The sequence below is a fragment of the Pleurodeles waltl genome, chromosome 11 (assembly GCF_031143425.1).
Source record: "Pleurodeles waltl isolate 20211129_DDA chromosome 11, aPleWal1.hap1.20221129, whole genome shotgun sequence".
In the NCBI taxonomy this organism is placed as follows: Eukaryota; Metazoa; Chordata; class Amphibia; order Caudata; family Salamandridae; genus Pleurodeles; species Pleurodeles waltl.
Genome location: NC_090450.1, coordinates 11941541 through 11967222, shown reverse-complemented (window position 1 = coordinate 11967222; position 25682 = coordinate 11941541). Strand labels below are relative to the sequence as shown.

Sequence of the window (25682 nt, the reverse complement as noted above, 5' to 3'; positions counted from 1 at the left end):
CCTTTGAGCCCGTTTACAGCCCTCATTTGTGGTTCCTCGCCCTCATGGCAGTGTTCTTTGCCACCATCACTTCTGTAGGACAAGTGAGTGAGCTTCAGACTCCGTGGTATCCTGCCATGCACCACCTTCTTACCAGACAAATTTCTTACTAAAATTGTGACACAGTTCGACATCGTCAAACGATCACCCTGCTGGAGTTCTATGCTCCGCCTCATCCCTCAATTGAAGAGAGACTTCATTTCTTGGACTCGGAGAGTTCTGAGCTCTTGATCATACCAAAAAACATGGGGTGGATTATCAGCTTTTTGTGGGATTTGACGGGGCAAGGAAAGGCAATGCCATGCAGAAGACCATCTGCCATTTGATCACACTCTTTATCAAGATCTGCTCTCCATTGGACAAAAAGTGCCTCCAAAAGGTGTGTGAGCCAAGTAAACCAGGGTCAAAGCTGCTACAACTGCCTTAGAATGCAGAATTTCTATCCTGGATGCCTGCACCGCTCCATACATTCACAAAGCTCTAATGTCTTAATGCCTGGACAGCCATGTTCACTCGCAAGGGCGTTTTGCTAACTCATCCTTCATGACATTTTGGTCTGGGCCAATTCAAAGACACTTTTCTCTCCCCCCCCCCCCCTGTCTGAAAGGTGCTGGTCTAGTATATAATCCAAAAGTGAGGAATCTGTGGTTAAAAGTAAGGGTGGGCGATGGGTTCTGCTCCACTGGCGAAGCTAATGGAGTTTTTGGCACTCTGCTTGGAGCGTGGAGTTTAGCTCTTTCAAGATCGGCTGCATTCAGGGCCACTCCCCAGCCCATGGAACTCTGCCTCCACGGAATGCCACAGAGTTATTAACTAACTATGCAGAATTCTGCGGAGTGGAACTCTATCAGCTCTGCCCCTCCCTAGCTAGAAGTCTATCGGAGGAACACGTTACTTTCACTCTTTCGAGTAGCTCTTCTGTCTAACCGCAGATTCGTTATGGATACTCTCTGTACTGTGAATTTGACATTACCCATTAATAAGATCCCAAGCCTAGGAATCCGCAGGCTTGTCAAAGCAAAAAATGTGCTGGGGCACTACATCTGCGATAGCTGATAGTATTATGTCATTTTCTAGACTAATGAACCTTGCTCTAGAGTCGTGCTAAGACATTGAATGTTGTTCTTGTCATCATTTGCTAGGATAATCATTTTTGCTCTACTTTTATTGAATACTATAGCAAATTTTGTTCCTGAGTTATCATGTACTAGGATAGCAGGCCTCTTTTCTGTGTCCTCTGCTTGGATAATGAGCCTTATTCCAGAGTCGTCATACAACTTCTAAAATAATGATCCTTGTTCCAGAGTTATCATATACCACGACACAGAATGTTGTTCTCATGTCATTTGCTACAATAATGAGCCTTGTTCCGGAGTCGCCATACCCTATGACACTGAACGCTGTTCTTGTCATTCTACAATAATGAGCCTTGTTCCAGAGTCTTCATATGCTACAACACTGAACGCTGTTTTCATGTTGTCATGTGCTACAACAATAAGCCTTGCTCTGGAGTCGACATATGCTACAACACTGAACGCTGTTCTTGTGTCATTCTACAATAAGGACCTTATTCCAGAGTTGTACTATGCTGTGACACTGAACGCTGTTCTCATGTCCTTGTGCTACAGTAATGAGCCTTGTTCCGGAGTTGTCATACGCTATGACACTGAACGCTGTTCTTGTCATTCTACAATAATGAGCCTTGTTCTGGAGTCGTCATATAACACGACACTGGACGCTGTTCGCATGTTGTCATGTGCTACAACAATGAGCCTTGTTCCGGAGTTGTCATATGCTACGACACTGAATGCTGTTCTTGTGTCCTCATGTGCTACAATAATAAGCCTTGTTCCGGAGTCGTCATACGCTAAGACACTGAACACTGTTCTTGTGTCATTCTACAATTATATGCCTTGTTCTGGAGTCGTGCTATGCTGTGACACTTAACGCTGTTCTTGTGTCCTCATGTGTTACAACAATGAGCCTTGTTCTGGAGTCGTCATATGCTATGACATATTAGCCCCTAGGCCAAGACCTACATGGTCACCTTTGCGTTTGAGGTGTGGTCCTGCAGCCACTGGGTTCACCATGACGGGGGGGGGCATTAGTGTTCTCGTTTCCAGTCTGGGAAACCTTAGATAATGCTGAACGTCTGCCCAGTACACACCCCAACCACCAACGTCTCAAAGAGCTGCTCTAGTTATTTCTGCCGCTACCAAGCCAAGAGCTTCCTGTTTACTAACTAACCTCCGAAAGATGGTGACAGGTCAACTTGCCTCAATTTGAATCCAAGCTGTGTGGCAGACATCTTGCCTAGCACTCTTTCCAGCAGAACCCTACTTGAAGATGAGTGGTGCCGAGGGTTTGTTGTCTGAGTCTATAGATATGGATTGCCATTTGGATAGGGCAAACTTAGCTGGGAAGCAGCAGAGCTCTGTGCTCCGTTTTGTTTTCAATGCTTCCTCCGCTTCACACCTTAGGGAGGAATTGTTCTTGTATTTTTGTGAACCCCTCTGTAGGTAAGTGGAGAAGAACTTGCACAATCCTTCAGTCAGCCTTGAGTTCCTGTCCTTTCAAGAGAGTTGGAAGCTCCAAGTAGTAAACGTAAGAAGCCTCTGGTTCTACTAAGTGGTCCTTCTCCATGGGCGGATAATCCGTGCGGTGACGCTTTCCTTTTGTTTTTTCTTCTAAAAGTTGAAGAACAGATATGACACCCTTGGTGTCTGATCAAGCCCCAAATATCCAGTTGATCCAGTCTTTAAATATTTGTTTTGTGAAGGCTGGAGATATTCACATTGAGGCCATGCACACATATGTACAACATATTTCTGTTGCATAATATTTGACAGAGTTCGTTTTTCTGCCAAGTAATGTCCACAAGTAGTCAGGCTAAAATTAAATACATATTGCAGGGCGTTCCATGGCTCAAAAACCCTGCTTCAGTAATTGTTGACTGAGTTCCCAGTATGTTTTTGAATCTTGTTTTCCAGCAGTAGAATCTGGAACCTGTTATTTTGTTGACTTGAAAGTATTCATTATGTTGAGCCCTACTAAAAATCTTCTCTTTTTGTAAAGACAGCCACGTGAACTAAATGTAGTCCCTTTGTATATTAACTCAGTGCTTTGTAGCTGTGGGTCTCTTTTACAAAAGGAGTAAACTTTGACTGCATAATTTGGGGTAGACAAGCTCATGTGTGCATCCAACAAGCCTGGTTGAAGGGACTCCTTTGGTTTGCCTGCTGAACACTGTAATTTGGTTTACACTTTGACCACTGGTGCTCTAACGGTTCCAAGATCATTCCTCTCCGTACCCAGAGTGCGATTGGTGGGACTCATTTATTAGGAATTATAGAGATTGGTAGACACCAAACCTAGGCTTTCAACATCTGTCTGTTCAAAGCCAGACCTAGTGGTGAGATTCAGTCTGACATCAGTAGACCAATTTCCAGTAGGTTCTGATGACCATTCACGCTGCCAAGAATGATAAAAGTGCCTCTTATGCCGCACCGTCTTCAGGGCTGTCAGATATCAGAGGTCGCATCATTTCTGTTCTTTGCTCCAGTGGGATGCGATACTCAAAATTGTAAAAAGTAGTAGCAAATGGTCCAGAGGGAGAAAGACCATGGTATGGATCGAAACACCAAAAATAGAACTAAAAAAGAGCCCAGGAGCTGGTAGGAAGACGGCTGCGTAAGAGTTTGTAAAGGACAGAAGATTAAAACAAGCAGTAACATTACAGGGAATTTATAGAAGGACCTAGACTAACCAGGAAGCTGAAGAACAGTTTTAGGCTTGGACAGCATTTAATCACAGAGAGAGGGCAAGAGGCAGTACGCCGATGGTGGAGAAGTGGGAACTTTAGCTACGTGCAAGAAGTGAGGTGGGAAAGTGTTTTGAAACAGCATCATGATTGGGTGAAAATAAAGAGAAGGAAATGTATGGTGGGGATTTGGAAGAGGGAGATGTGGATTTGATCAAGAACAGGTGAAAGGAGGAAATGAAAGGCACCTTTGTAGTTTAATTTGATTTTTGTTGTGTTTTTATTTTTTTATTTTTTATTTACTGAGGAATGGCATCAGTTTGCTTTTAACACTTTTAATTGCATCAGTTGGACATGTTAGTTTTTTCATTGAAATAAATTGAATTGCGTGACTGAGAAAAGCAAAGCTTAGAATGTTTTATTTTGGAAAGGTAGACTAAAAATATCTAACAATCACCAATACATCCGAAGCACTTTCCCAACTGGGACACTAAACAAATGTTATCCTAGTGATTCATTTTAGTCCCTTAACCTTTTACCCCTAACTGTTGTCCTATACCTTTAACTCTATATACCATGCCCTCACCGCTATACCCCAAATCTTTACCAACACACTTAACAATATACTCAGCCCCTCGCCTTTAACCTCCATAGTATGTGCCTTATACCCTTAACTATATCCCTCTAAATCTATACCCCTAAAGCCTTTAACCCAAAGTGCTGACACTGAAGCCCCAATCCCATACCCCAGGCTGCTATGCTTTTAACCTCTAACCCATACATTTGACCTATACCATAAAAGTTGAGAGAGTGAGGCATCCATACGCTTAAACTTGAAACCCTGTGTCCCATCCCTGAAGATCTTAACCTTATATTCCTCACCCGTAACTCTTAAATCCAAGCCCCTGACCCTCACTGTCCTTCAGTTGGCATTTTTTGGGAACAACCATTTGAGAAAGAGTCCTTTGTTCTTAGGATTTAAGTTTTAGACCTAATAATCGAGAAGTGTTATTTTTAGAGGGTATCCTTCGGAAGTTTTGAGGTGACACTGCATTCTAGAATGCCAGGGTGAAGGGATGGCAGACCTGAATAAGACGATGTGGTGGTCACCCACAGAATGCTGGCTTTGAAAGAAGAAGTGAGACCTCAAGATGGCGACATGTAGCACAGAGTACTAGAAGTTTAGAAGAGGCCCTTCTACCTTTGGACTTCTGTTCAGAACTTTAGGGTACGCGTGTGTCTGTCTGTCTTCATTGCTTGCACTGAGGACAACCCAAGGATGGATCAATGATGGCCAAGGTCATGAAGACTGATCATAAGGTCAGGGGTGCCAAGTTAAATGGTTTGCCAAATTTTAGAAAAGAAAATCATAATTAAAATAAGCACGGACTTGCACTCTTTTGGCTTTTTCAGAGAATATTTTGTCATGTTTTTCTAAACATGCTATTGGTGAGGGAGCGGACAGGCCTTCACCCAAAAAAAAAAAAATATATTAAAAATTACAATTTAAAAATACCTTTGGTCTCCGAAAGCAGCAGGTTTCCATGTTAGTCCACAGCATGGAAGGCATTATTTTTGTGCGGATGTTATCCTTGTGAAAGAGCAGAACGCTGTCACTCACGGTGATGTTAGCCAATAGCTGAGCGGACTGACCCATACCCACATGCAGTATGCTGTTGTGGGTGGAAGGAAAATGTGAATGACACAAAATTAGACCAATGGATAAAGAGGGCTGTCTGAGAGGTCCCTACAAAGAAGAATCTTGGACACTGGTTGCTGGAGGTTTCTCTGGGACCACCCTTGCCATGGAGCAGGGTCTGCTCTCTCTTCCATGGTGGGATGTGTCTAACTCTGTGGGCCACTACGACTCGTACGTTCATTCATTCATCCATCCAAAGCCTCTCCTGGACACTGCTCGATGCACAGCAGCGACCCCACCGCGATGACAACTTGCGAGAACGCCACCTTCACAGAAATGTAATTACAGGTGGGCAATTTCCGCCCGTGGATTAGCCAGCAGTAACCATGGCGACCCGGCCACTGGCGCAGCATCCCTCTGAGTCACTTGGAAGCGCGCACAATTAAATGTACAGGGCGCCGTGAGGAGGTCCATCAATCTCTCGCCTTGTTGTCATGACGACCAGATTAAATTTAGAAGATAACAAGTACATCGAGTTCGCTTGCACAAGTATTAAAAAGTAACTTTACTGCTAGGATATGTTTTTTGAATTTCAATATTAAAGATTAAAATCCTCTCCCAATACCTTTTGTTTTCTGACCTTTCTGGAACATCCAGGTTACTTTATGAGCTCGGGATATTTGAAGGAGCTATTCTGAGGCAGGTTCACTGCCCTCGTTTGGTTTTATGTGGATTTACGGAAGGGCCGCAGTGGTGTTTGTTTTCGTCTTGCAGTGTAATTGGAAGGAGAGAGTTGGGCCTTGATTGTATAAAACGTGAATTATGCCTGGATGTGTTTATTGATGTAAAGGCTTCCATTAGCCCCGCAGGGACCGGCGGCCGAGACCCGCAATAAAGGCAGCAGGACACTGCCAGGCTGATCCATGATGGACACGTCACAACCATGTGCGTGCGTGTATGTTTGCAGTATGTACGTGCCCTGTTCTCTCTAAAGTACGAGTCCGCCTGGAGCGCGCCAGGCGTGCGCCCTGGAGTCGGAATGTGGAGACCTTGCAAGCCCGACCTGTGTCTGGTGCCGTGCAAGGGCTCCTTGGCGCTATTCACGTGTAACAAAAGTTTGTCTCGTAACTCGGTGCCGCTCGTTTCCTTCCGTTCGGAAGGACGGACACCGGAGGGGGCCAGCGAGGCGCATCACTTTCACTCCGTTGGCACTTCACTTGGCCTTCGGCACAGGGTACATCCGTTATTCAGGGCCCCGGCACTCCGCAGGCGTGGGCTTCATTCCTGCGGCTTGTCATTGAGTGGAGCGCCCCCTGGTTGCAATACATGTCGAGGTATGTAGATTACAAAAGTGTGCCCGAGTAAGTGGTTAATTGTGGCACCGGTTTTTAGAGGACTGTCCCGGTGCTTCTACAAATTTTAAATAAATGTCCCGATTTTTGGGACAAAGATCTGATTATTAAATAAATGTCCCGGTTTTTGGGACAAAGGTCAGATCATCTGGGGAAGCACAAGTTAAAGAGGCCTACAAATGACGAAATAATTAAAGTATTTTATCTGTTATTGTTATGTGCCACAGTCCCCTGCCTGCTAAGAGCAGAGAGACGAGTGGGGAGCACAGAGAGGTGGGTGGGGGCGGGTTGGGGGTGCCGGGTGAGAGGTCAAGCCATTGCTTATTTTATATATGTAGTCTTGTACGTGTGTATATATATATATATATATATATATATATGTTCGATGGCATGTGTAGCTGCAGATACACATGCTGTGCACAGTCCGCCGTCTGGTGTTGGGCTCGGAGTGTTACAAGTTGTTTTTCTTCGAAGAAGTCTTTTCGAGTCACGAGACCGAGGGACTCCTCCCACTTCGATTCCATTGCGCATTGGCGTCGACTCCATCTTAGATTGTTTTTTTTCTGCCATCGGGTTCGGACGTGTTCCTTTTCGCTCCGTGTTTCGGGTCGGAAAGTTAGTTAGAATCTCGGAAAAAAACATCTGTATTGTTTGCGTTCGGTATCGGGTTAGTTAGAACAAATCGACACAGAATTTTGAAGAGCTCCGGTGGCCCTTTGGGGTTTTTTCGATCCCCCCGTCGGGGCCTGGTCGGCCCGGCCACATGCGACTTCAAGGCTCATGGAACGGACCCCATTCCGTTTCTGCCCAAAATGCCATCACAAGTATCCGTATACGGATCACCATCTGGTCTGTAACTTGTGCTTGTCCCCCGAGCACAAGGAGGATACTTGTGAAGCCTGTCGAGCGTTTCGGTTGAGGAAGACGCTGAGAGACCGAAGAGCCAGGAGACTACAAATGGCGTCCACGCCGACAGGTCAAGATCGTTTCGAGGAGGAAAAAGAAGCTTTCTCCGTCCGCGAGTCGGATTCGGAAGAACTCGACGCCGAAGAAACAACCAAAACCGTGAGTAAGACGTCGAAAATCAAGACTCACGAGAAGTCTACAAAAGCCCAGGGGACGCCACCGCCAACAGGCCATGGCTTAACCCGAAAAATAGGCGACCCATCCAAGGCACCGAAAAAGGGCATGCTGGTGTCGAAGTCATCCGACTCTGGTCGAGATACCACCACACAGCAACCTCGGAGCCGAGACAGCGGCTCCGAGAAACTTCGGTACAGAGACAGCGGCACCGAAGAATTTCGGCACCGAGACACCACGCCGAAAACAAAGAAGGTTTCTTCGGAGCCTAAAAAGACTTCCGAAAAGGTTTCGGTTCCGAAACAGCCAGCCTCGGAGCCGAAAACTAGTTCCTATACAGAGGAACAAGGATTAACCTCCCAATTACATAGATTTGGAGAGGAGCTTCAATCTGCAGATCCTGACTACACACAAAGAAGGCTTCATATTCATGAGGACACAGGGAAGATAACCACTCTTCCCCCAATCAAAACAAAAAGGAAACTTGCCTTTCAACAAAAGGACAAGCAACCACAGGCAAAGGTGGCAAAGAAAACAACCCCACCACCGTCTCCACCACCATCAATACATGCATCACCAGCAACAACTCCACCACTGATGCACTCACCAGCTCATACCACAATGAGTCAGGATGATCCCGATGCATGGGACCTCTACGATGCTCCAGTGTCTAACAATAGCCCAGACTCTTATCCTACAAAACCGTCACCACCTGAGGACAGTACATCCTATACACAGGTGGTCGCAAGGGCAGCCGAGTTTTCCAATGTGTCCTTACATTCGGAACCAATTGAGTATGACTTTCTCTTTAACACCCTATCCTCCACCGATAGCCAGTATCAAAGCCTTCCCATGCTCCCAGGAATGCTAAGACATTCAAAGAAATATTTCAGGATCCAGTTAAAGGCAGAGCCATAACTCCAAGGGTGGAGAAAAAATATAAGCCACGCCCACTGATCCAATATATATTACAACACAACTAACACCAGACTCAGTAGTTATGGGGGCAGCTCGTAAGAGAGCCAACTCTCATACCTCAGGCGACGCACCACCTCCAGACAAGGAGAGCCGCAAATTTGATGCTGCGGGAAAAAGGGTTGCAGCACAAGCAGCAAATCAGTGGCGTATCGCCAATTCACAAGCACTTTTGGCAAGATACGACAGGGCTCATTGGGATGAAATGCAACATTTCATCGAACACTTACCCAAGGAGTTCCAAAAAAGAGCGCAACAGGTGGTGGAAGAGGGTCAAAGTATCTCAAATAATCGGATACGGTCTTCCATGGATGCAGCAGATACAGCTGCAAGGACAATAAACACTGCAGTCACAATACGAAGGCTCGCATGGCTGCGCACTTCTGGGTTCAAACCGGAAATCCAGCAGGCTGTGCTCAATATGCCGTTTAATGAACAGCAATTGTTTGGACCGGAGGTAGACACTGCCATCGAAAAACTCAAGAAGGACACCGATACAGCCAAAGCCATGGGCGCACTCTACTCCCCGCAGAGCAGAGGCACATTTTGGAAAACACCTTTTAGGGGAGGGTTTCGAGGTCACGAGGTCAACCCACAGAAACCACAACCTCACAAACAAGGCCTACCTACCAGGGTCAATATCAGAGGGGAGGTTTTCGGGGGCAATTTAGAGGGGGCCAATTCCCCAAAAATCGAGGAAAATTCCAAGGCCCCAAAACCCCTCAAAATAAGCAGTGACTCACAAGTCACACACCCCCATCACATAACACCTGTGGGGGGAAGACTAAGCCAATTTTACAAACTTTGGGAGGAAATAACAACAGACACTTGGGTCTTAGCAATTATCCAGCATGGTTATTGCATAGAATTTCGCCAATTCCCTCCAAACGTCCGACCGAAAACACACAATATGTCAAAACAACATATAGATCTTCTAGGACTAGAAGTTCAAGCATTGCTACAAAAGGACGCAATAGAATTAGTACCAATTCAACAAAAAAACACAGGAGTTTACTCACTGTACTTTCTAATACCCAAAAAGGACAAAACTCTGAGACCAATACTAGATCTTAGAACACTAAATACCTACATAAAATCAGACCACTTTCACATGGTCACGTTACAAGACGTAATCCCACTGCTCAAACAGCAAGACTACATGACAACATTAGATCTAAAAGATGCGTATTTCCATATACCAATACATCCTTCACACAGGAAATACCTAAGGTTCGTATTCCAAGGAATACATTACCAATTCAAAGTGTTGCCATTCGGAATAACAACTCCGCCAAGAGTTTTTACAAAATGCCTGGCAGTAGTAGCTGCACATATCAGAAGGCAGCAAATACATGTGTTCCCGTACTTAGACGACTGGTTAATCAAAACCAGCACGCTAAAACAGTGTTCACAGCACACAAAATATGTCATACAAACCCTTCACAGGCTAGGTTTCTCCATCAACTACGTGAAGTCACACCTTTTGCCGTGTCAAACGCAGCAATACTTAGGAGCGACAATCAACACAGCAAAAGGGATTGCCACTCCAAGTCCACAACGGGTTCAAACATTTCACAAAGTAATACAGGCCATGTATCCAACACAAAAGATACAAGTCAGAATGGTAATGAAACTACTAGGCATGATGTCTTCATGCATAGCCATTGTCCCAAACGCAAGATTGCACATGCGGCCCTTACAACAGTGCCTAGCATCACAATGGTCACAAGCACAGGGTCAACTTCTAGATCTGGTGTTGATAGACTGCCAAACATACATCTCGCTTCTATGGTGGAACAGTACAAATTTAAACCGAGGGCGGCCTTTCCAAGACCCAGTGCCACAATACGTCATAACAACAGATGCTTCCATGACAGGGTGGGGAGCACACCTCAATCAACACAGCATCCAAGGACAATGGGACATACATCAGAGACAGTTTCACATAAATCACTTGGAAATGTTAGCAGTATTTCTAGCGCTGAAAGCATTTCAACCCATAATAACCCAAAAATACATTCTTGTCAAAACAGACAACATGACAACAATGTATTATCTAAACAAACAAGGAGGGACACACTCGACACAGTTGTGCCTCCTAACACAGAAAATATGGCATTGGGCGATTCACAACCACATTCGCCTAATAGCACAATTTATTCCAGGGATTCAGAACCAGTTGGCAGACAATCTCTCTCGAGATCACCAACAAACCCACGAATGGGAAATTCACCCCCAAATACTAATCAATTACTTTCAAATTTGGGGAACACCTCAAATAGATCTATTTGCAACAAAGGAAAACTCAAAATGCCAAAACTTCGCATCCAGGTACCCACAAGATCAATCCCAAGGCAATGCTCTATGGATGAACTGGTCAGGGATCTTTGCATACGCTTTTCCCCCTCTCCCTCTCCCTCTCCTTCCATATGTAGTAAACAGGTTGAGTCAAAACAAACTCAAACTCATACTAATAGCACCAACATGGGCAAGGCAACCTTGGTACACAACACTACTAGACCTGTCAGTAGTACCTCATGTCAAACTACCCAACAAACCAGATCTGTTAACACAACACAAACAACAGATCAGACATCCAAATCCAGCATCTTTGAATCTAGCAATTTGGCTCCTGAAATCCTAGAATTCGGACACTTGCACCTCACACAAGAATGTATGGAGGTCATAAAACAAGCTAGGAAACCTACCACTAGACACTGCTACGCAAACAAGTGGAAAAGATTTGTGTATTACTGCCAGAATAATCAAATTCAGCCATTAACCGCATCTCCAAAAGATATAGTTGGATATTTACTACATTTACAAAAATCAAATCTAGCTTTCTCTTCCATAAAAATACATCTCACCGCTATATCAGCTTACCTACAAATTACTCATTCAACTTCACTATTTAGAATACCAGTCATTAAAGCGTTTATGGAAGGCTTAAAGAGAATCATACCACCAAGAACACCACCTGTTCCTTCATGGAACCTCAACATTGTCTTAACAAGACTCATGGGTCCACCTTTCGAGCCCATGCATTCTTGTGAAATGCAATACTTAACGTGGAAAGTTGCATTTTTGATTGCCATCACATCTCTAAGAAGAGTGAGCGAGATTCAAGCATTTACCATACAAGAACCATTTATTCAGATACATAAAAATAAAGTAGTTCTAAGAACAAATCCTAAATTTTTACCAAAGGTTATCTCACCGTTCCACTTCAATCAAACAGTAGAATTACCAGTGTTCTTCCCACAACCAGATTCTGTAGCTGAAAGAGCACTACATACATTAGACATCAAAAGAGCACTAATGTACTACATTGACAGAACGAAACTAATTAGAAAAACAAAACAACTATTTATTGCCTTTCAAAAACCTCATACAGGAAATCCAATTTCAAAACAAGGCATTGCTAGGTGCATAGTTAAGTGTATTCAAACCTGCTATCTTAAAGCAAAGAGAGAGCTGCCTATTACACCAAAAGCACACTCAACCAGAAAAAAAGGGGCTAACATGGCCTTTCTAGGAAATATTCCAATGAACGAAATATGTAAGGCAGCAACATGGTCTACGCCTCATACATTTACCAAGCACTACTGTGTAGATGTGTTAACTGCACAACAAGCCACAGTAGGTCAGGCTGTACTAAGAACATTATTTCAAACTACTTCAACTCCTACAGGCTGAACCACCGCTTTTGGGGAAATAACTGCTTACTAGTCGGTGCACAGCATGTGTATCTGCAGCTACACATGCCATTGAACGGAAAATGTCACTTACCCAGTGTACATCTGTTCGTGGCATGAGTCGCTGCAGATTCACATGCGCCCACCCGCCTCCCCTGGAGCCTGTAGCCATTTAGAAGTAGATCTTCAACATTTGTACATTTGTAAATATATTACTTTAACCTTTATTTTGTACATACGTATTCATTCCATTGCATGGGCACTATTACTAACATACACAACTCCTACCTCACCCTCTGCGGGGAAAACAATCTAAGATGGAGTCGACGCCCATGCGCAATGGAATCGAAGTGGGAGGAGTCCCTCGGTCTCGTGACTCAAAGACTTCTTCGAAGAAAAACAACTTGTAACACTCCGAGCCCAACACCAGACGGCGGACTGTGCACAGCATGTGAATCTGCAGCGACTCATGCCACGAACAGATGTACACTGGGTAAGTGACATTTTCCATATACACACACACACGCGTATAGCCACACATTCACAAAGCAATGCAAAAAAAGCGGGACAGGCCAGATATAAAAGTGAGTAATGTCTTTAGTCCTTCTTTTATGTCTGACTTGTCCTGGTTTTTGCTCCTCAAAATCTGGTCACCCTACAACAGTGGTGTGATGAATTGTTTAATGCAGATTTCAGGAACAAGTGGTGACTGCGCATGCGTTCAGCCATGCTAGATAGTTTCTAAAGCAGCCGTCCATTTAAAGACCAGATTTCTTTGCTGCGTAAATCCAGCTTAGAAATCCGTGCCTTACTCCTGCCTTTGCTGCCTTAAAACTCAATGCCTCTTTGCCCCTCTGTAATGCAGTATCTTTGCGCCCTTCCCCCTTTCTAAGATGCAGTATTTTCTTTTCATCATATTCAGGCACTCCTATGATGCATTGTCTCTCTTCCCCTATCCTTAACCCCTTCTGTACTGTGATGACTTTTTCCCCGACCTTTGCTCCCCCTATATTGCACTGACTCTTTGCTGAGGCCCATCACCCCTTGTGTGATGCAGTGTCTATTTTTCTCCTCCAGTCTTTCTCCCTTTTGTAACCCGATGTCTCTTTGCCCCCACCCTTTCTCCCTTTTGAAACCCGATGTCTCTTTGCCCCCACCCTTTCTCCCTTCTGTAACCCGATGCCTCTTTGCTCCCACCCTTTCTCCCTTCCGTAACCCGATGCCTCTTTGCTCCCACCCTTTCTCCCTTCCGTAACCCGATGTCTTTGCTCCCACCCTTTCTCCCTTCTGTAACCCGATGTCTCTTTGCTCCCCTCTTTCTCCCTTCTGTAACCCAATGCCTCTTTCCTCCCACCCTTTCTCCCTTCTGTAACCCGATGTCTCCTTGCTCCCACCCTTTATCACTAGGGACCAAAGGCACACCACCTCTAGCTCAAAAGAGAAGGTGCTAGGGTGTCAAGGTAAACCTTGGACTCCATCAAAGTCCCTGGTTTCTCAACTGATTACTCAGTTTTTCCTAAGATGCACCAAGTTCTCCAGGTCATTGTTGACCCTGGAGTAGACCCCTACAGACATGAAGCAACTCCAGCAGACTCTGCCACGTTGGCCCCAAGATCTGTGCTGGTTTCCACAGCACTAGTGTTTTTATTGATTCCACCACAGCCTCTGGATGACCCTCTGCCAACAACACCCATATCAGATCCTAAAAGATGTCACGCTACAAGATCACAAAAGCGCAACAGGCTTTTAGCAGCCTGCATCTGGTCCGGTGTCGCTGCCTCCAAGAAGCCATCAGCAGATGCTCCATTCTATCTTTGTCTGTGCTTGAGACACACACAGTTCCCCCGGACAGTGCCGATGATGATGATGGCTTACTCACCCCTTATTATACTAACAATGCATTATTCTTGAATTTACAAAATGCACATGGGTTAGATGCCTCCCCTGAAATGAAACTTGACCCACCAAAAGAATGTAGTGCCTCATTTGCAGCAGTGGTCCGGGGGCAGCTGATGAATTAGATCTGCAACCGCCCTTGAGACAAAAACAAACGTTCAGCCTGAACTCTCCCAACAAGGACTGGCTTTGCCTGATCTTTGCTACCATTTAATGATACCTTTGCGGACACCTTGATGGCTACATGGTCCAAACCTTGTTCTTGTCCTCCTGTCAACCTACCAGTATCTTAGTGACATAGGCTTTTCACTCGGTGAGCCGAGCTTCCTAACTAAGCACCTGACACCTGGAGAGACTTGTGGGCAGGCCTCTACTAGTAAGGTCAATTTCAATCCCGACAATTCCATTGGTTAGGGAGTCCACAAGGATTGATGCTTTTATTAAAAAAAAAAAAAAAAAAAAAAAAGTTTTCATCCGGAACTCTTGCCCTTAGATTGATAAATGTGGTTTGGCTGCTGTGCAGTTGCACGTATGCTCCCTGGCACGTGGCCAGTGAGATCTTGTCAGCATTTTCAGAGGAACCTGCATCTTCTCTGGATCAGACAATATGTAATGGACAGGGTGCATCAAAGTATGTCATCTGTGCAGGCTTAGAAACTACAGATTGCCTTGTAAGGTCTGTTGGCTCCAGTGGTGGGTTTTGAAGACACATGGATGAGGTGAAGCAGATTTTCTGGTGATGTGCAGGTGCCTCTAATGGATGTTCCCTTCGGTGAATCCAGACTTTCTGAGGGAGAAAAGAGGACTGGACTCCATGCTTCAGCAGCTAATCCATGGGACTAGGCTTATGTAATATCAGCCTCACAGCCAGTGATGCAGTACACCTTTCAGTTATTTCTGGTTCGCAGACGTGACACCGGCATATACCGAACAGGGAGAGTGTTACGTCATCCTATTCCTCCTCCCCCGCTGCAATGACTACCAAGCAGCTTTAATTTGTTCTCAACGGCTCGTCAGGTCGATGGGAGGAAGGATTCAGCATTTCCTCCCTGGCTGAAGATCCATTATGTGTGACAGGCATTGTGCAGATCATTCAGAGAGGATATGCCCTACCCTTCATTTTCTCTTTGCTGCATTTTCCACCAATGCATGAAGAAATTTTAGAGGCGCATTTGACCATCCTGATGCAGCGGATAAATAGAATACTCTCCATGGGTGCCATTAAGCGGGTACCAGATGCTTAAGAAACGCGAGGGATGTTACTAACTCTACAACCTTATCCCAAAAATGGATGAGGCCGCAGATATGTTTGCTGATTGACAAATTCAGATTGCTCATGCAAGCTCAGAACTTGTCTGCTCTGGACTTGGGGGACCGGATGGTGCCCTTGGGCTTGCAGAACAGGTTTTCCTTCTACTTGTCCTACAGTTACACAGCTGTTACATGTGGATCAAGGTGGGCCAGACCCACTTTCAATTGGCTGTACTTCTTAGGCCTTAAGTGGCTCCTCTGATGACCCCAAAAGTGATGGCAATGGTTGTGTCCCATCTTCGGAGGGTGAAGTACATGTCTTCCAGTGCCACAATGACTGGCAGCTAAAGGTGGACTCTGTGCAGACATTCGTAGACCAAATCCGGGCATCTGGCAAACTCCTGGCATTGGTGAGGTTCACCATCAACAATCTGAGGTTCTCCAGTATTGGATCTTTCATAGATTCACATGCTTGAATCATCCCCGTCGTCGAGGTGGGAGCCTCACGGTAAGTTTAAATAGATAAAGCAGTAAGTCAGTAAAAGTAAAACTAGTAGGCCCCAGTAGGCCTCATAAGGTATTTTACAGTTGATCCACTTTGTTTTGTGAAAAGACCCAAACTTCAGTCTCAACCAATCAGGATTCAGCCCCTCCCAAACAGTCCCAACAGAGGCTGAATTCCCTCAGATTTTCTACCGCACGTCGTGTGAAGGGAGTCTCACTGAGCTCTGCTCAGTTTTTTCCTATTTTCTGACTGAAGATTAGTTTTTTCTCTCAGGAAACTTGCTACAGCTCCACTATGTCTGAAAAGGCAAAAAAGGGTCTGTTCAGAGATTGTGACACCTGTGGGAAGAAGAGACTGCATGTTGATGACCCCCACAAGAAGTGTATTTATTGCCTTCATCCAGACCACAAGGTGAGAGACTGCAAAATCTGTCGCACCTTTAGTCAAAAAACCCTCAAAGACCGGGAGGGTAGACTTCTCTTATGGCTACAAAAACAGAAAGCCTTAGAGCATCCTTCCTCAGATGACAGCGAGGCATCATCACAAACTTCTCGCCCTCAGAAAAGAACAGGTGAGAGAAGCAGAGGGTCAGATGAACCACCAAGGAAGGTGCTCAAGAAGACAAGACAAGTCTCTATTGGGACGAAAAAGGATGTTTTTCATTCAGAGACATTTAAACATGGGCCAAAAAAGGTTCATTCAGAACCTACTATGCCTTTACACCAGAAAAGTACCTCAAAAAAGCCATCTCTGTCTCTGTCACCACAAAAAGAGCCAGAACAACTCTGTTCGGTGAAAAAACATCCGTCGACGACTGTGTCGACGGTAACAGCGACTACGGTATCATCGACGTTCACAACGCCAGCCTCACCGATGATTATGACGTCGTCGCCGTTGTCATCGACGACGATAATTACGGCAACATTTTTTAAGAAAGCTTCGTCAGCAACCACATCGTCGACAGCGGAGGCCTCCTGGGTTCACCAATCAACCAGGGCACTCCTGTCTACGAAGCACCTCTCAATGAGGTTCAAGAAGGCACTGCCGACGACGGCACCTACACGACCGCCGTCGATAAAGTACCCGTCGACAAAGAGACCGTCGACGGAGCATTCGCTGACAAAGGACCCGTTAGTAAAGACGCCGTCGACGAGCGTACCGTCGACGAGCGTACCGTCGACGAGAGACCCGTCGACGAAGGAACCGTCGACGAAGGAACCGTCGACGACAGAACGGGCCAAAAGAGAGCCGTCGACGAGGGAACCGCCGACGAGTGAACCGTCGACGATCATATCATCTACAGCATTAACAGTATACAAACCATCCACCTACCTGGATACTTCGCCTCACCATTCCTCGTACCATCAGGACGACTCCTCCAGATTCTTACCCCTTTCAATTATTAATATAGGGGACAAGGCGTCTGATATTCTTCCAATGCATACCTCACCAAGTAAAGTGTTGCCATACCCACCACAACATCTTTTACAGGATGAGGACGACGACACATACTCGCACGGAATGTTTGGGGCAGCTAGTAGCCCGTCACAACTCAATGTAAAATGCCAAGAGTTTGACGAAGAAGAAGATCAACAGTATCAGCCTAGTTATGCCTCAACATCTTATCCACAGACACAACAACCATCGCCCCTCGCTATGCCTAGCACATTAGTAACAGATCTTCAATTTATGTTGAAGGACTACTATAAAAGGTTTCCACTGTCAACTCAGTCCACGCCACCTAGACCTGAGAGCTACAAGACACCTCGGCAAGCTCATACTACTAGCCTTTCCGTAACGCCACAGGCTACTATACCTGTAATTAGCCAAACCCAGGAAACTTGCCCCTCATCGGACGACGAAAGGGAAGAGGGTGAGCTAAGAGATTCGGCGAATAGTGAATGGGATGATTACCTCGTCCCCACACCATCTCCACCGCCAGCAGGTTCAGTAGATTCTCCTCCAGAGGACATAGGAGGTTTCCATAATCTGATAGAGCGAGCGGCGAAACGTTTTGGCCTTGCAATTGTTTCTCATGAAACCAAATGTTTTTTGTACAACTTTAAAGAGCCATCAAAAAGATCTGTACGAGCCATACCCATTGTCGATTTCTTATGGCAGGAGGGTTTGAAGGCAATGAAAAACCCAGCAACAGTGCCTTCACAAATGCCAAGACTAGAGAAAAAATATAAGGCCCCAGATGATTCTCCGGCCTGTCTAGTCTCACAGCCGAAACCTGACTCTGTGATATCACAGGCGGCTCAGCGACGTTCCAAAAACCCCTCCACACCTATTGCGTCTCCCCCGGATAAAGAAGGAAGGAGATTAGACAATATTGGCAAGAAATTCTCCTCTGTGGCCGCAGTCACCGTTAAGGCGGCTAATTCCCTCGCCATCTTGGGAAGGTACGATCGCCAGATGTGGGCAGACATGTCTGCTTTTTTAGATTTACTGCCAGAAGACGTCAAGGTGGAAGCAAAAAAGGTCTTGCAGGAGGGAGAAAGGGTCTCCGCAGAAATAATAGACAGCGCAATAGACATTTCTCTCACTGGCTTTAGACAATTAGCTGGTGCAGCAGTCCTGCGCAGACAAGGATGGCTAAAGGCGACTTCTTTCAGACCAGAAGTCCAGACTCGTGTTTTTGACATGTCTTTCGATGGAGAGAGTTTGTTTGGCAAACACGTGGACGACATGTTGCAGGCTATCAAGACGGATACCGATACGGCAAAATCCCTAGGTACCCTGCAATATAAAAAACAACCTTTTCGTGGAGCAAGGGGTAGAGGTAATTACTCCTTTTGAGGTGGATACCAGCAATACAGGTCACAATATCCATCTTCCTCCACAGGATCACGACAGCAATACCATCAGCAACAGCAGCATTATCGATTGCCTCCGGCCGCAGCTTACAAACACCCAGCTAGAGGACGAGGAGCTGCCCGGGGAAGAGATACAGGCAGGAAACAATGACCCGCTGATCATCTCAACGCTTCCCCACCAACCAACATCGAGGGTCGGAGGTCACATCACTTCCTATTTCCCCAACTGGAAGGCGATAACATCGGACAGATGGGTACTCGATGTAGTGGCCAGAGGTCATACTCTGGAATTCACTCAAACACCACCAACTGTTCCTCCATCGGGCCCACCGCCTCTGAGGTTGAACCAACTCCTCAGGGAAGTAAGAATAATGTTGAGAAAAGGAGCAGTGGAACCAATCCCTTTATTTCAAAAGAACAGAGGATTCTACTCCTGTTTTTTCCTTGTAAAGAAACCCTCAGGAGACTGGCGCCCCATTCTGGACTTGAGAGCCCTGAACAAGTTTCTGAAGAAGCAATCGTTCAGGATGGTAACTCTACAGGATGTCCTGCGTCTGTTAAATCCCGGATATCGCATGGCATCCCTAGACCTCCAGGATGCCTATTTTCATATCCCCATATATCGCAACCATCGCAAATTCCTAAGGTTCAGAGTGGGAAGTATGCACCTTCAATTCCGAGTTCTGCCATTCGGCCTCAAATCAGCCCCCAGAATCTTCACAAAAATGTTAGCTCCGGTAGCAGCACATCTCCGCCAGTCAGAGATCCAGGTCTTCCCTTACCTGGACAACTGGCTTATAAAGGCACCCTCAAAATCGCAAGTGAAAAATCATATTTTCCATTGCCTTCAATTGCTACACAACCTAGGGTTCGTAGTCAATTATCAGAAATCTCAACTCTACCCCAAACAGGAATTGAATTTCTTGGGGGCAATTCTGGACACAGTCCGCAACAAAGCCTACCCATCTCACGAGCGGAAACAAAAGTTAACCTCCTTGGCACAAAGGCTCTCCAGAAGAAGGTTTGTTTCAGTCCGCATCTACAAATCATTGCTCGGAATGATATCTTCATGCATTCCGCTAGTCCCAGATTGCAGGCTCCATATGCGACCCCTACAAGAACAATTAGACATACAATGGACCCAGGTCAACGGTTCCTTCGAAGACAAGATTCGCATAACGCCTCCAATGAAGAACATCATGAGGTGGTGGGCGAATCTAACCAATTTGTCGAACGGACTGTCTTTTCTTCTCCAAACACCAAGTTACATAGTAACAACGGATGCCTCTCTTGCAGGATGGGGGGCACATTGCCAGGACCTGCAAATCAGCGGAATCTGGAATCAGAAACAACGTCAGCTTCACATCAATTATCTGGAACTCAAGGCAATACACTTAGCTCTGAAAGCTTTCTTACCAAAGATACAGAGTTCAAGCGTCTTAATCAGGACAGACAATACAACCAGCATGTTTTATCTAAACAAGCAAGGAGGCACAAGATCCCTACAACTTTCGCAGCTAGCCCAACAAATTTGACCATGGGCCATAAAGCACAATATTTCACTCAAGGCGGAGCATGTGCCAGGACAAACCAATATTCTAGCAGACACCCTGAGCAGGACAGTGATTCCTTATCACGAGTGGGAACTAGACCAGAAAACTCTCAACAGCCTTTTTCTATTATGGGGCAAACCGAACTTAGATCTATTTGCCACTCTCGAGAACAAGAAATGCCAGTTCTACGCAAGTTGGCTTCCCCAAAAAGATTCGTGGGGGAATGCGTTTTCGATGAGATGGTCCGGAGTTTATGCCTACGCTTTTCCTCCGATCCCGCTCATTCCGAGAGTCATCAACAAACTGAAGGCGGAGGGGTGTCGCCTTCTGCTCATAGCTCCCAAATGGCCCAGACAAGTCTGGTATACGGAGCTCCTCATGCTCTCCGAACGACCACATCTACGACTCAGACAGAGCCCGACTCTCTTAACGATGCACCAGGGACAAGTCAGACACCCAGATCCGTCATCTCTTCATTTGTCAGCTTGGCTCCTGAATACAATGAATACTTGAATCTCAACATTTCCCCAGAGTGTAGAGACATATTGGCGAAAGCTAGAGCAGACACTACCAACAAAACCTATAAACTTAAATGGAAACGTTTTTGTATATGGTGTGCAACACAAGATATACATCCTTTGTCCTCTACTCCGGAACAGATACTTCCATATCTCCTGCTCCTTGCAAAATCAGGGCTTGCATATTCTTCTATTCGGGTACATCTGGCAGCAATCTCCAGATACCGCAGATCTCCAGACAGAGTTTCTTTGTGTTCCACTAGAATCGTCAAACAAGTTATGAAGGGCCTTTTTCGGGTTTTCCCGCCAGTTAGAAAGCCTCCACCATTATGGTCATTGAATGTGGTATTGATGCAGCTTATGAAAGCCCCCTTTGAACCGATCCACAAAGCTGACCAAAAATTCATTTCATGGAAAACAGCGTTACTGCTAGCTCTTACTTCAGCAAAGAGAGTCAGTGACATTCAGGCTTTCACTATCAAACAGCCTTTTCTCCAATTCACAAACTCAGGTGTCATCTTGCGCACAAATCCAAAATACATCCCGAAAGTTCCTTCAACGTTTCACCTAAATGAACCAGTTATCTTAAAAACCTTTTTTCCAAATCCGCAAACAGTAGTGGAAAAAACATTACATTCCCTTGATATTAAAAGATGTTTAAAGTTTTATCTACAGAAAACTCAAGCTCTCCGCCAGTCGGATCAATTGTTTGTAGCTTTCGGAGGAACAAGAAAGGGACACGCGGTGTCCAGACAGACTATAGCAAGATGGATTGGTCTGGCAATTCAATTCTGCCATTCAAAAGCAGGAAAACCACTCCACACCAAGGTGAGAGCCCACTCTACAAGATCGGTAGCCACTTCTGCTGCATTATTTGCAGGGGTACCACTACATAGCATCTGTAGAGCAGCAACATGGTCCAGCCAACACACATTTACGAGGCATTACTGTCTCGAAGAAACGAACAACGTCGATACAGCAGTGGGGCAGGCAGTGCTGAGGCATTTATTTCGATAAGGTGAGCCTCTAACACATCCCACCACCACACTCAAGGTATGTTCATTATTGGTTCTTAGTCTTCTTAATAGCTACAGTGTGTTTTACTCTACATTTCTGCTTCAGATTGTTCACTTCTTTATAATGTCTTAGCTTGTCGTACTCTTCATCATCGTGAAAAGAGTACAGGTTTTTTCTGCCACACACCTGTTATTGCTCTTCTATTCGAATGTCTATTGATGTACATATATTAATAGGTATGTGGTTTTTAAAGCTGAACTGATGGAATTCACATCATTTGTTAAATTACAAATAGAATTACAGTCAATGTAATTCTCTAATTAAGAAAGCATTACTGCTCGTTATTCTGATTCAAGCATGTGAATCTATGAAAGATCCAATACCGGAGAAGAAAATTAGTTACTTACCTGTAACTGCAGTTCTCCAGTATTGGTATCTTTCATAGATTCACATGCGACCCACCCTCCTCCCCTCAGAGGCTCCCCTATTATACAGATATTAAACTTCACACTCCTACTAGAAAATCTGAGGGAATTCAGCCTCTGTTGGGACTGTATCCTGATTGGTTGAGACTGAAGTTTGGGTCTTTTCACAAAACAAAGTGGATAGACTGTAAAATACCTTATGAGGCCTACTGGGGCCTACTAGTTTTACTTTTACTGACTTACTGCTTTATCTATTTAAACTTACCGTGAGGCTCCCACCTCGACGACGGGGATGATTCAAGCATGTGAATCTATGAAAGATACCAATACTGGAGAACTGCAGTTACAGGTAAGTAACTAATTTTCTTCACCTCTGTCCTTCAAGAAGGCTTCCATTCATTGGGTGATTTACAACATGCTGGCCGTCAAGCCATTTCCTCTATCGCAGCAGGCCTGAGACTTTCAGCATATGATCTCAGTGAATAGGGATCAGTCCTGGATCTCCGTGAGGATAGCTCAGAGGTTTCTAGGACTCTTGACCACATGCATCGTCCTTGTCCACAATGCTAGGTCGCACATGAGGGGCTTACAGTGGGATCAAAATTAGGCCTGCCTCTCAGACTCCATTCAGGTTCGTAGGGAGACAGCGCGTGTTCTGCTTGGGTGGCAGTTGAATGCTGATCTGAACAGTGGCATGCTGCGAAGCTGTGGTGCAGGCCACAGTCCATGTGTTCACAAAGCAAAAAAGCTTACAGCCAGGTCCAGTGAATCGCTCACTTCTCTTACTGTGTCCCACAGGACACTTAGGCCAGAGTCCAATCCCCGAACCTTCACTGGTACTGCTGTGTATCTGTGAGGATTCGGATATTCGATGTATCTACCAGAAGATCACGTGAGTTACCTACTGTGATGCTGTTTCTGACGAATACTCTCACAACTGATAACTCACTGGCCCATTCCATTGAGCAACCTCATTCACATGTAAAAAATTCCCACCCTAGAGATAAGCACATTCTTGCCAGTAGCTGTTTTGCCCTCTGCGTCCGATGATGCGAAAAGGGAAGGTGTACAAAACTGGCAGCGTGGAACAGCCTATGCCACCTGCTGGAGTGCTGCAGCACTGCTGATGAAATTATGTGGACCCCGCCTCACGCCTGGATATGTTCTTATGGTGAGGAATCTGCAGTTAGAGGATGCACCTGAAAGAGCGTTACCAATGGTAAGTCGCTTGTTTGTCTCTTTGCATTTTAGAAGAGGTACAGAGTGCAGGCAGTCTCTTTGATCCTGCACTATAGACCTCCCATAATGTGCTCTCTCTTCGCCTGTGGTCTTTACCCATTGTGTGATGCAGTCTCTACCCTGCCTACAATACAGTCTCTTCGATTGCACCCTTTACACTTTCTATAGTACCAGTTCTCTTTGGTACTTCCATAATGCGGTCTTAGCCTCACCCTTACTCTTTCTATAATGTAGTGCCTTTTTGCCCACACCATCTAAAACGTGGCCTCAAAACCACCCAGAATGCAGCATACAAACCATCCAGAATTTGGGAGCCAGACTACTACTCATCCTCCGACGGAGAACTCGCATTGGACCACACCTAAGGGATCTCTACTGGCTCCCAATGCACAAGTGTGCATTGTTCAGACTCCTCAATCACACGTTCTAAGTCCTTCACAACACACGCCCAGCATACCTGAACAGCTGCATCTCCTTACATCAACCTTCCAGACAAATCCCTTCTGCCAGACTACTTCTTTCCGATATCCCACGCATACACCAAAATGGAGTTGGTCGTCGAGCCTTCTACATCACTCTTAAACCATGGCACAACCTCCAAATCCATCTCAGCCCCTTATACCCTCTTCTTGAGTTTTGAAGATCTGACCCTTCGAATAACCCCACCCGCCCTTGAGGCTAGGCCCCTGAACCTGCATAGCACCAGGATACCCTCACACATTACATCATAAATTAACGCTCTTATTTGATTGCGTAAATACATTGCCTCTTTGCCTACACCCTTTACCCCTCCTAAAATACATTGTCTCTTTGCCTCTGCCCTTTACTTATTCTTTAGGGGTGGGCTGTGAACTCATGGAGTTTGCTGAGTTTTTTTTGCTCCTCTTAGTAAATGGACTTCCGGAAATCTGAGCAGAGTTTTTTCCTTGCGCGCTTGCCAATGTTAAGTTTGCGAGCAAGGAAAATCTTACTCCAGACCACATCCCCGCAAGATTTCTCAACGCAGATGGTCACTACCACAGGCGTTGAGAAACCCTCCACTCACATTGAGGAAGCTACCGCTTAAGTAGAAAATCTAGGTGAGTGGCAGAAAAGAAGCAGCTGCACTGCGGTGGTGCAGTTCACGCTGATTTTTCATCGTGAGAAAAACACCTGGCGCTAAGATTCCACACGAACGGCACAACCCAACACACTCTGCCGCTTCGCAAAACACCATGTAATGCGGCAGAGTTTTTTGGTCACTTCGCAGAGTTCTCCGCAAACTCAGCCCGGGCCTAGTGTAGATGTGAGGATTTTTTTTTTTTTTTTCTTGGCCTATTTGGATTTAATCTCTGTTCTACCTTGGAAATGTCTCCAGGCCTTGATGCAATGATCCAGATGATGCAGTAGTACCACAACAGCATTTATCTACTGGATCTACCTTTCGGTACATTCTTCAAACCTCTTCGTGCATTCTTGCAATGGTATTTCTTTCCCTTGTGATCTCCACATAGGTGCACAATTTCTTCGATCTTTGCAACACCATTAGTGTGGTGTCTTCATTTGTGTGTGAAGTGCACCAATGGCTACCTTTTGAAGCATCTTGCTGTTTTCTCTATTTCATCTTGCTTAACCTCCTGCTCGATGACTGAATCATCTAGAAGTTGATGCAGTCCAGCAGTGTACAATGTCCCTGTGGAAAGGATGACAGTCACAGGTCAAGCAACCATCAAGGTTGGGAGCCTGTAAGCGGCCTTGTACCAGAACCCTCTGCCAACTGCCATTGCTTCAGTCTGTTTTATGTGTATGTCATGTTTTGAAATCTGTTTGTCATGGCCAGTAATATTAGATACCCAAAGTTGCTAGTTTAGCTGAGGGCGTGAAGCCTTTGCTGGTCAACCATGTGTCCACCACTAACTTTAACACCTAGTTTCTTCTGT

General features: G+C 45.4%; 1 protein-coding gene across 3 annotated transcripts in view; it reads left to right on the top strand.

The window, feature by feature from the left end:
- Nucleotides 1-25682, top strand: part of LPP (LIM domain containing preferred translocation partner in lipoma) — a 657734-nt gene that overhangs the window by 232807 nt on the left and 399245 nt on the right. The window lies entirely within an intron of this gene.